The 12,350-nt window shown below is 36.8% G+C and overlaps 1 protein-coding gene across 2 annotated transcripts in view; it reads right to left on the bottom strand.

Moving 5' to 3' along the window:
- Positions 1-12,350, bottom strand: part of DLG5 (discs large MAGUK scaffold protein 5) — a 62,884-nt gene that overhangs the window by 49,395 nt on the left and 1,139 nt on the right. The window contains exon 1 of one of the 2 annotated variants that reach the window (XM_010714346.3): positions 6,537-6,622. The exons of the other annotated variant lie outside the window; for it this stretch is intronic. The gene's annotated coding sequence lies outside the window, so the exon portion shown is untranslated. Of the gene's footprint in view, positions 1-6,536; positions 6,623-12,350 lie in introns of those variants that run through there. 2 annotated transcript variants of the gene reach the window in all.

Here is a 12,350-nt window from a genome sequence, read left to right as displayed (position 1 = left end):
TTTTTTAAACAGATTCTTGTTCAAAAACAAATAATTCAAGTTTTCATCAGTGAGTTGACACAAGAAAAACTCAATTCAGTCAGACTTTACATTAGCAGACCGGCCTTATTCGTGTTGCAAGTAATGAGTAGGTCCCTTGCTACAAACTATCATCCAAGAGGTGACAACTGATGGGCAAACTAAGAAGAATTACCCATAGGGCTTGCCTAGAAAAAAGGCAAGGCATCTTCGGACCCGTAACTGCAAAGACCTCAAACAACAGTGACAAAAAAGTCTTACGTAAAAGGTCATTTCCAATGAAGTATCAGGTTCCATGCTTTAAGAAAAAAATATATATAAAGAAGAAAAAATACACTTACATCAACTTACCTCAGTGACAGTAGACAAACTGTTACAGCAGAGGGACTCTTCTCCTGATCCTTTAACCTTATAGATATACTTCATAGATATACTACAGCTAGCTTGACTTTTTTTTTTCCCCCTCCCAGGAAAATTCTGTTTTCACACATTGCAACTTATCAGTCATGCATGCAAAGATTTGACTTGGCAGCAAATTGGGAGGGCCAGGCTTCACTTTTAATAACACTGGTTAAAGTGAGCACGTTACAGTTACTGCAACTGGACAGTACATGCAGGATCTCATCACTATCACCATCATGTTCATCAGAGATAAACATTAATGCCCCACTGTCTCTTTGGTATCTCATATCAATACAAACAGATTCATCCACAAAATGCAAAAATTCCCTCCAGTTTTTAACTAGAACTTCCTGTTCTTAAGTTTCCACAGCAAACTAACTTCAGGACTAGGGCTAACATACACAGAGCATCCAGTATAATAGGATCCCTGTTCCTATTCCCTTCAGCTGTTAATATAATTGTGTAACAAGAATTTCTGAGCACAGACTTTTCTTTTATTCTAACTATTGCATAGCTAGAATAATGCATACAAACGCTTCGATAGTTAAAAACTGCAGGAACATTCCACATTCTGTAGAAAGATACAAGACATGGACTCACATCGCTCTAAAGAACTTTCAACAGAGCCTACATTTAGGTTTTTCTCCTGCTACTCCTTCATTCAAGAGTAACCTCTTCCATGAAGGCTAGGGATCTCACACTAATAAAATACAACTGTATTTCTTTTATTTCCTAAAACAAGAACTATTCAACATAATTTTTAATGAAAGATTATTCAGAAGCAGCATGCACTATTCTAGGCTCACATTGTAATGAATAAACAGGAAATAATAAATGGAAAAATCAAAATGCATGTCCATTTGGAAAAGTATAGACATGTTAATGAGGAAGGTAGTTTCATCAACAAGTGAAAAAGTAAACAAATATAGTTCCTAATTAAGGAACTGACAGGGTGCACAGTCTTGGGTAAATTCGATCCCCAAGCTATGCCACACACAAGGCAAGACTATTCAAATAAAATCAAGCTATCTAGCCTTAGGAAAGAAGTTCCTGTACAAATGTGAAGTCATTAACCTTATTACCAGAAACAGTTATTTTTCATTAACCTGTTGCTTTTTATATTTACATTAAAAAAGTATTTTTGCATGTAAAGTACAATGATGATGCTGTCAACATATAATACCAGTGAAGATTTAAGAGATATAAAAAACAATATTCCTTCTAATCCAAGCCCAAAAAATGGATCTTTGCTCAATAACAACTTCACATTTTTAATAATTGTATAATGTTAAATTTGTGGACATCCCAAAAAGCCTCAGTAAACTTCTCTTTCATTAGAAAAATTCAATACTCTCCAATTCCTTGAAAGGGGTTTTTATAGTTGTATGCTAAAAGCTTTTTACTGCATCTGACATCCTGATGCAATGTAAGGAAAGTGACCTGTGCTTCCAGTTTTATATTCTTTTTCCATCTGACTGCATATTTACACAACAGTACTTCCTTTCTGCATTTTAATCACTCAAACTGGTCTTAAAATCTACAAGCCTAAAGGCTAATTTCCATTATCCAAATGATGCCACCTTACAACAACTTACTTGCTTCCTCGGATAATCTGGGTTTGTTAAAATGGATGTACTGCAAGTCTTGACAAGTGCAACTCATCCACCTGCTTAGTAAGCCCCAGAACTCCTTTTCCATATCAGCTCCTCTTTGATGCTGAGGATCCAGCAGTACCCAGCCACATGCTGCCAGCCTCCAGCTAGGCAGCACTCCACTGCCTCCAACAACAGCCCCACAGTGGGAGAACTACATTCAAATTTAGTTCACATAGTATATGCATGAAGTCCTGAGTACACGTTAACCGAATCAAAATAAAAATTTTGCCAAACTTCATACTTCCATTCTATAAAAGAAAAGCATTTACAACAGAAGCTGAAGCAATTACACCCTCTGCAGTTTAAACATACGACTTCATGGAAGTCACAAAGATCCACTGACATAGTAATTATCAAATACAATTTTTGATGGTTACCCTAATAATCAATGTTTGAAGAGATAATACAGCCACATAGACACACTACTGCACAGTTAGCTTCATTTGCATGTCACTCCCAATACTTGGGGATAGAGCAGCACACTTTTCAGACTAAAGATAACATTTTAAGAGAAATGGGGCTGGGAAACTTGTTCAACTAAGATGTACCACAACACTGAATCAGTATAACGTTGAGGTGGGAAAACAAGTACCAATGGATGAGCAATTATTTTTAAGAAATAATATAGAAATACCTTAAATCATAACACATTTTCCTTTTTGAGAAATACACTTGTATGAGTACTAACCAATTTAAAAGGCAGTCATCAGCTAACAGAATGCTTGTAATTGTATTTCAACTTTTTTCAAGTCATTTTATAAACATGTGCCAATTCTTGCTTGAAAACAATCAGACTAGTGTATGTACAGCTGATCCTTCTCACTGCTTCCATTTAAAAAAGAAATCAACATGGATGTCCTGAGTACCATTTCTTTAAGATCCTGTAAGTCATGAGAGAATATGTTAAAAAAAAACAAAAAAAAACTTGCAAAATAAAACAAAAGATGTGTTGCAAATAGGATTTCTCCCCAAGCTCAGGAACACTGTTTATAGCTACAGGAAAATCTGTGCTAAAGTATTTACTTTCCTTCAGTAATTTATGTGCTCTGGAATGGGATTACATAACAGAGTCTATCATTTGATGCATTTCTTCAGATGTATCTTTAGAAGTGGTCTCGAAATGACAGTGGAACAGAACTGCCTTGTAGGTGAAATAAAACATTAATAAAAACAACAGCAGTCTATAGAGAAAGGGAAACTGAAAGGTACAATACTGAACTGTGGAAGAGCGTCATCTGACAGACAAAAAACCTAATAGGTTATGAAAGCAGTGAGGATCGTGTAACATGCAAGAAAAAGAATGTGCAACACTCCAGTATTTGTTTTACTACAGAATATAATACCCTAAACAAACCTGCCAGCGCACAAAACAAACTTTCAACTTAGATAAACTTAAGACTTTAGAAAGAGCTGAGCAGTTCTACTGGAAAGACCAACATGAATGAAAATCTACAACCCAGTACTCAGAAATTGCAAGGAAAGGAAAAAAGTACTAATTATATCAGTTTGAAAAGTATCATAGTCAGGTAAATACAGTCGGGACTTCTGCATTTGAGTAGCTAGCAGCTCCTGATGGGAATGATCAAACCTAACTTTTGCCAGGTTAATAAGTGCACAGCAGAATCATAACCTGGGCTCAAGTACTACACCCAAAAAGAGCAGACTGCAGCCGGGCAGTCACTGCACACCAACCTGAGGCTCCACCGATGCTCGCTGCCACAGCTTCTCCCACAGGAAGCTCTAAGCATCACTTCATCATTCTGTTTAAAAGCCCAAAAACTACTGACACCAAAATGGTTTCCTGAATGCACAGACTGATAAAGGGATGCAGGGAGTAGGGAAAGATGTCATACTCCAGACATGCTGTCCAGAGTGCAGGAGGTGTGGATTCACACACACTGCATTCCCATTCAGATTATTATAGATTGAATCTTCAGGTATCTCAGCAGTCTGCTGCCAAAGCTGATACTGAGGCATATAAAATTTTGTGGTCAGATCAGGGATTTTCAAGCTCAATTTATGCAGAATCATTAAGAGTTCAAGAACTAATTCAAACAGATTTTTTGGAGGCAATGCAAAAAAACAAAACAAAAAACAAAAAAAAAACAAAAAACAAAAAAACCAACCAACAACCAAAAAATACCCAACAAGTAAAAAAAAAAAAATAAATGCAAATCTACAACTCCATCTTCTCCGAGACTATTTATTGGTAAAGTTAATTTCTTAATTTCTTTGTGACGACTGTTTTCTGTTTGTGTGTTTTAATTTTATTTTAAATCAGGGCATCACATCCACTGAGTAAGTCTTGAGTGGCTCTGAAGTGACAAAAAAAAATGCATGACTACGCTTAAACCCATAGCTGCCAGGAAATGGATGCTATAAAAGTCAGCGAGAATACAATAAAGCAATTCAAAGTGCTTGCTACTTAAAAGAAGGTGGTTAACAGCAAACAGACTGAAAATTAGGCAAAGAGATTAAAGATTACCTATATGATTCATAAACTGAACCGAGTAAAAAAAGAAGTGTGAAGTTCTTCTAAGTTTGCCGAGGAGCGTGGGTATTTCGTAACTTTTGTTTCCAGGAAACAAAACATGTACTAAGATCAAAGGACAAGAAAATTACATAGTATTTAGATCTATAAAAAGAGGTTTAACTTGACTGTTGAGTTGAAATTTTACAGGAATATGACTTTTGAATAGAAGTTGATCATCAAAGCCAGTCATTGGGATACACAAAAGGATTCCAGTGTAATATACTGGTAGCGATCCCGTTAAATTTCCTCCTCTGTGGCCCTTCAGCCGCACACAACAATTCAGAGATCTAGCTATGGAAAGAAGGAAAGGATATATATGGGAAAATGGAGGGTCTCTTCCATTCTGAATAACCTTTATCAGTATTCCGGTATATTTTTGAAGAATGGAAGACTATGCAACACCATTCTGTTAAAAATGCATCATAAAAAAGCATAACACAGACTACCTTCAGAGCCACTGCCTGATTTCTGAGTGTAACTGCGGGTTTCTATTAAATATATCTTGAAAAAATAAAGTAAAATAAAATACTGTGCAGCAAGTAAAGGAAGAAGTGTTTTTTTGTTTTGTTTTGTTTTTTAAACATACTGAAAGAAAACTTTGATGCTCTGCAATAGTACAAAGGTAGGTTAAAAAAAAAAAGTTTAGTTCCAGGAACTATAATCCTGTCACGGTATCACGCTACTTAGGTCAACAGTGTTTTACTGGAGGTTGCAAAAGCACTGTATATCTGAAGTCTTTAAAGCCTTTAAGCCAATTCATAGGGACTTTTTCAAAGAACGTGGGTCAGAACGATGACTTACCTGTTTATTTTAGAATGAGATAAAGGAGATTGACTTTGGAAGAAAAGGGAAAGAAAATTCAAAAATATTAAAGAAAAAAATAGGAAGTAAAGTAAATAATAGAATAGAAAATAAATAAAAGATAGGAAATGAAGTAAATCCAGACAGGCACAGAAATTAACAAACACATTGTGTTAGTACTTATTATTGTAAACAAATTTGGCAGTATGATGCTGACGCATAAGTAGAGTGGTATTTAGCTGACCTTCTATCATCTGCAGACAATGTATCAGAACTCAAGCCTTCTATCTTATTTTCATGTTCAAAACAATATCTTCTGGAATATGCAAAGTGCAAAAATACTTAAAATATTTTAAAAGTATACTTCAAAAATGCAACAACTTTGGTCTTGGTTCTTTATTCAGACTGGTATGTGAAGGCAGACAAAATAATTCAAGATTCATGGTACTTACAGCATTTCTGTAAGTTGCCAGCAATTTGATATTCATACAAAGTACTCCACAATCCCTCCTGAAGCAGCTAGAAGTAATTCGCATCTCTTTCTCTCTCTGACATTAAATTCACAGAGATTACAGACAATGCTATTAAGCCCAGAAGCTGATACTGTCTAGAATGCATGCCATACAGCAAGAAATATAGAGACTGAAATTAAACTTCCATTCAAAACTTAAAGCTATACTACATTGAGAAAAAAAAAATAGAAGTCCAGGACACACATTCCTTAATATTTCCACTATTCTGTCTGTCTCTTTTAAGTCATCTGCTCCCAGGCAACAACAACAATAGATAATTATTCTCCTTGTATCAGTTCAGCACTAGAGCAGAATTCAGTATACCTTTGGTTGTCAAGGAGCCTCCAACATGAGAACTTAGGAAAAAAAAACAGCTCACAGAAAAGCAACATCTGAGGTTGGAGGACAAAGAATCACAGAACATCCTGTGTAGAAAGAGACCTTAAAGATCACTGAGTTTCAACCCCTGAGCAAGGTAGCCATTCACCAGACAAGGCTGCTCAGGTCTCCATCTCCATAATCAATGAATATACAGATGTTTTAATTATGAAATAAACAATAGAGTTTGGCTAAGCAGGTTATTATAACAAAAAGAGAATAAATAAGAGTGCTTACCCTTGTCCTGAGCTCACTGTAAAACTCCAAAGGAGGGATATCCAGAAAGAGACCTTTCCCCACTGCTAGTCAGCTCTTGAATAGGTCTAGGAGAGGTGGAACCAGGCTCCACCCCTTCCAGCAGCACAGGTGAATTGCCTTCACCTGGGCTCCCAGGGCTGACTCGTTGCTCACCTCAGGTGATCAATCAGAGGTTCAGGCTGTGATTCAGCAGTTCCCATACACCATCCAACTTGGTGTCGAACACATCCAAGGACAGAGCATCCACAGCTTCACTAGGTAACCTGCCCCACTCTTAAGAAAAAATTTCCCTTGAACATCTAACCTAAATCTCCCCTCTTTTTGTTTAAAAACATTCCCGCTTGTTCTATCACTATCAGATCACATAAGAAGTCATCTCTGTGCTGCTTGTAAGCTCCCTTTAAGCACTGGGAGACCACAAAGAGGTATCCCTGGAGCCTTCTCTTCTCCTGACTGACTGAAGAAGTCCAACCCCTCTGTCATCCTTCAAAGGCAACGTGCTCCAGATCTCTAAGCGCCTTCACAGCCCCCTTGATCAGATGACCACCAGATATTGGTCTGGTCCCTAATTTCAATCCACAAACCCCCAATTTGATCACAGCCGTTTTTTAAAGGCAGCCCTTTGCAATCCATCTGCTTCTTATCATAAAGAGCAACTTCCCTACCCCTCCTGCCCTGCCTATCTCTTCTAAAAACCTTGTAGCCCTCAATCATAGTATTCCAGCTACGTGATTTGTCCCATCAAGTTTCTGTGACAGCAATTAGGTCATAGTTTTCTAATTGCAAAATGGCTTCCAACTCCTGCTTATTTCTCATGCTTGTGTTCATTGGTTGAGACACTTCAGGTGGGCTACACACAGGGTTACTTTTTCAGATGAGCTCTCCTGAATCCTCTGGGACAAACCTGAAATTTTCCCCTGCTGTTTCCTAAAGTGACAGTGTCTCCCAGCTCTTCTCTGTCACTCAGCAGTACATCTCCTCTTCCTAGAGAGGACATTTAGGCCACCTCCCTGCTCCAGGAGGCCATTAGGCACTGGGTGTCCAGAATTACATTATGCAAGTTCACTTCAGTGCTTGGTGAATATTTATCTCCAAAAACTATAAGTGTTAAAGTGACAGAGTGCACCATACAAATCAACATTATTTTAAAAAAATCTTTCTTTATTCTGTGCTTTCTTCTCCTCCATAACCATTACTGGTCAACCGGGGTAATCAGCCAGTGCCTGTCACATTCAGCGCTGTTGCTGGGCTCCATCTCATTCCTAAGTGACACTTAGTTTGTGCTTGGCACACCAGGCACTCCAAAAATAATTATTCTGATGTCAGAGATGCAGGATTGTAGCTCCACTGAGAGAGTACGCTGGGCGCAATGAGTGGGCAGATGAAGGATGCTTCTGTTTACACACAAATATCTTTGTAACTAGCAAAGAGAAAGAGATAAGAAACAAAATACCAAAATACAGAGAGAGTATGACAAGCTAATAAGGATTTTTCATCCTTTGGGGGGAAAGAAGGTGGGGCTGAAGCACAACAGTGGGATGCAGGAATTGTGAAAGAATTGTGAAACCTTATATCTCTTTGGTGAATCAACACTGATTTTTTTTTCCTCCCCTAAGTACTCTCCCTATCCCCAGTACCCATTTCACAAATATGGCATGAACTTGATTAACACAGCAGCAAGAAAAGGAAGGAAACTTAAGGGAACAAAGAAAACACAATCATCTAAAGAAGTTTTGAGTGGCAAGGAAGATAGAGAAGGAAGAACTTGTATAGTGTAAGGAATTGTTTCTCTATTTTTATTTATACACAGGCAAAAGAAAAAAATAGGACAGATTCATCTACGAAGTTCCTGCTCCAGGACCGCCACCCTAACTTCTACTCAGTGGCTTCTTCTACCATATGCACACAGTACATCCACAGGTGGCAGGAAGTTCATTCTTCCTGCATCCCCCATTCCCTGCAAGCAATCTAAGCAAAAAAAGTGGGTGACACGGCAGTATATGGGACAGAGTGGTCCTGAACTATTCTGCAAGTCACATCAGTAACACTGTACTTGTTACATCATTCCTTGCTCTCTTCTCCTAGCAGAACTATGACAACTACTGAAGACTTAGAGGAAAAAAATCGTTATAATACGTACCAACAACGTGAAAGGAGAGCAATTTCATGAGCTGATGCCAAATCCTATCTACATCTGTGCTTAACTATTTTTGGACAGTGAAAAGTGCATAAAACATTCAAACAATTGCCGTGGTCAATGAAAGGAAACCTGGCTCAGTTTCAAGAATCTCACCTAATACCTAATCATGTAATCATATTGCTACTGTATGGCATCCTTGCCAGGAAAATCCTATTTCCTCCCACTCTAAACACAAAAACCCCAGCAACATCAGGTGTTATATAAGTCACTCTGTACCTTAGTTTACTGTAGGGAAATGAGTGCAAAGGGACTAATTATTGCCATCTAGCTAACTGTAGAAAGAAAGGGGAAAAAAAAAGAGTTAACCATTTATTTAAAAAAGAAAAACAAACCAAAACAACTAGAAAGTCACTGGGGATCAGACAAAACCGTTTTGCAAGATTTATTTCACAATTGTCAAAACTCCCCTACCTTCCTAGAGGACATATGCATTTCATGGTCATAACAACAAGGCTACTGTAGTAATTGTCTCATTGATCAAGACAATAACTTGGTAAAATAAAAAAAAAGTCACTCCGTGTATTTACAGCTGTATCTTTATAATTCATCTTTCTCACCTTGAAGCTAACAGCCAGACACTTAAGTTTTCCTCTGATAGAGGGCCTTTGCCCCCTCCCACTCCCAAACAGACATTTTTCCTCTTTCACAATCAGTTCCACATTCAGGAATCAATGGATGGATGAGGTCATTTTCTCATCTTTCTGTAGGAACTGCTGCTTCTCTGATGAGTGTTACCGTAGGCTTGTCCTACCACAGAGGGTCCAAGTTCCTGCCTGGCTGCAGAAAACCCACATACAAAGAGCATGCAACAGGAAAGAGTCCAACACACAAACTGGAGCAAGAGAAAACAACTGTGAGGAATCTGCAGTGCTGCATTACACCACACACTGAAAGCCCTTCCTACAGTCATCTGTTGTCCTTCATTACCAAAACTCTCAAGACACAGCTAGTCTGCTAAAAAGCTCTAAAAATATATAAACAATCAATAGTATTACACAACAAAAAAAATATTTCAATGAGGAAGCATCTGAGATGTACAGAATTAAGTTAACATTAAGCAACTGCAAGTAAATAATGTGTTTACCTTATTATGACATTTTCAAGTCCCACTGAAAAAAAAAAAATCGGCAACAATTTACTCCCGCATTCATAAAACAATGGAGAAAGGTCTGTGGCACAACAGATCACAAAGCTCACAGACTGACATACAAAAAATAATTTTGTACTTCAGCATCACATCTGCCAGTCTCACACAAAATACTATCTGCTGATCAAGTATGTTCAAGTATAAATGTAACAGTTCATTTATGTCATATTACTATAATTAATCATAAATGTTCATACTTTCTAGGCATCAAGATTCCCAGCTATTTACTCTATTAAATATACATAAAATACAGAGGTGTCGGACAGTTTGTGGAGGTCATTTATACCACCTCCAACAATGACATCAGTGATAAAGCAGATATAACAATTTTAAAGAACAAACTTTCCTATTAGGAATCCACTTATCACTAAAAACAATTTCTAAAAGAAAATAATAATAATAATAAATAAATAAATTACCCAAAACTGTCTACCACCACCTAGCGATTGTAACGTCAGGAAGTTACCTAAGCCAGAGGTTTCACCTCCATGAACGTGTTCAATTGTTTGTCAGGCCAATATCAAATTTAAATACTTGGAATATTCTCTATCATGAATTGCTAGAGCACAGTTGATAGAATCACTTCAATTGCGTAACATATGGAACTATTTCAGAAAAAGATAATTTAATTAAGAACGCTAGCAGCAGAAACTACCTGAAACAATGGCTAGGATGATTAAGATTGGAAAGAAGATAGAACACAGGGACATCCTCTTCTCTAGTTACTTTAGGAACTATGGAGTATCAAGACAGTGAATGGAAGTTTCTATTATATCTCCTAGTTGGAAGACACTAAGATGTATTATCAGCTTATTTAACTGGGTTTGATTAGTCTCCTTTCTCATTTTCTCTGAAAGCTCAAATGTGTTTCCACATTGTTTGACAAACAGAAGCAAAGCACATCAGAAACAAAAGTGTATTTAATATTAACGGTAAGTGTTCTGAACTCAGGAAACATAAAATATAGTCCTATAAAGAAGATACATGTGACTGGAGAAAATAAAATATTCCTTTATATGCACATTTGGCATTGATAGTTGTGCACAATATATTCCAAAGCTTACAATGACTCCAAACTATGAGCTATTCACCTTTTTCCACTGACACATTCATTTCACAGAAAAAAATCTTATTTCCACTGCCCTACACAGCCCTTGAAAATATATTCCAGTGAGCCAGGTTTTGGTGGAGATCAGTGGTGGAAGATGCTTCTAAATAGTGAAACAATGAAGAAACTCAAGTTTTGTTGGGATTGCATTCAAATAAGTCAAAAGAAGCCTTTAGAGAGTTGGCATGCAAACATCTTCCGTTACGATGGCTTGTCACTCAACAAATCTGTCAGTATTAAAATAAGCTCACAGCAGCTTTGAAGTGACTTGCAAACACGTCTTTTAGGACATACTGGCTATTAAGTAGAGAGAATTTGCTACAGATATTAGATCACACTTAAAATATTTTACCTCATAGAACAAGATGTGTGAGAGAGGAAATGATTTGGAGAAGAAAAAAAAAATAATGATATTCATGAATAACAAATCTGTAACCAGACTGTAAAGCAAACGTCACCTTCAAACAAGGCACTCTCCTGGCTGTTAATGTAGTTAATATTAAACACCCAATTCACTTTAACCATCTGGAAAAAAACAAAAAAACACCCTTAACTATGGAGAATGCTAGGAACACAAATTTTATTAAATACTGGTGATTTTATTTTTAGGTTATAAATAACTTGGATCACTGCATACACAATACACTTCTAAGGATAACTCTTGAAGGAAAACATACAGGACAGAATTTATTATAATTTTTAATATTTTCAAATATCAGGTGAACAAAAGAGTTTGAAAAGAGTTCAGTTATGACTGATATATGGTAATAAAGGATGTCTCAGAAGCAAAATACCAAATCCTAAATAAGTGTTCAGAAACAGGAATCCCACACTTGTATAAGAGACCATTCCACACACACACAAAAAAAGTCACATATATGGCCTCTAAGTGGTAGCTGTTAAAACAAAAGTTCACTCCGTGATAGCAAAAACTAGTTTCTAATCTCATTAGATGCCAGTTGTTAACCTTTACTTCCAAAATTGTAAAATATCAGTTACAAAGTATGTGCACTCACAAAGTTATAAAAGCTGAAAAAAAAACAAGTTAAGTGTCTCTTCTTAAAATTAGGAATATGGGACCAGAAAGAACCATCTGCACCCTCTCATATCTCAAGCACCATTTATTAATTATTCCACCAAATTACTGTATTTCACATTAGAATAACCTCCTTCTTTGGAAGTCTTTTCGCAAGTCTGGTTACCCAAAAATTTCTCCTATCTTCAGCTCTTATTTCTTCATAACAAAACAAATCCTACCCTTCTTTAGGGTAATAACATACAATCCTGAATTGGATAAAAATAAGACTAACATTTCACAATTCCCATACATTCAACCTT

Source organism: Meleagris gallopavo, chromosome 8, assembly GCF_000146605.3.
Source record: "Meleagris gallopavo isolate NT-WF06-2002-E0010 breed Aviagen turkey brand Nicholas breeding stock chromosome 8, Turkey_5.1, whole genome shotgun sequence".
In the NCBI taxonomy this organism is placed as follows: Eukaryota; Metazoa; Chordata; class Aves; order Galliformes; family Phasianidae; genus Meleagris; species Meleagris gallopavo.
The sequence above is the reverse complement of the archived record's forward strand: the minus strand, read 5'-3'. Positions and strand labels throughout refer to the sequence as shown.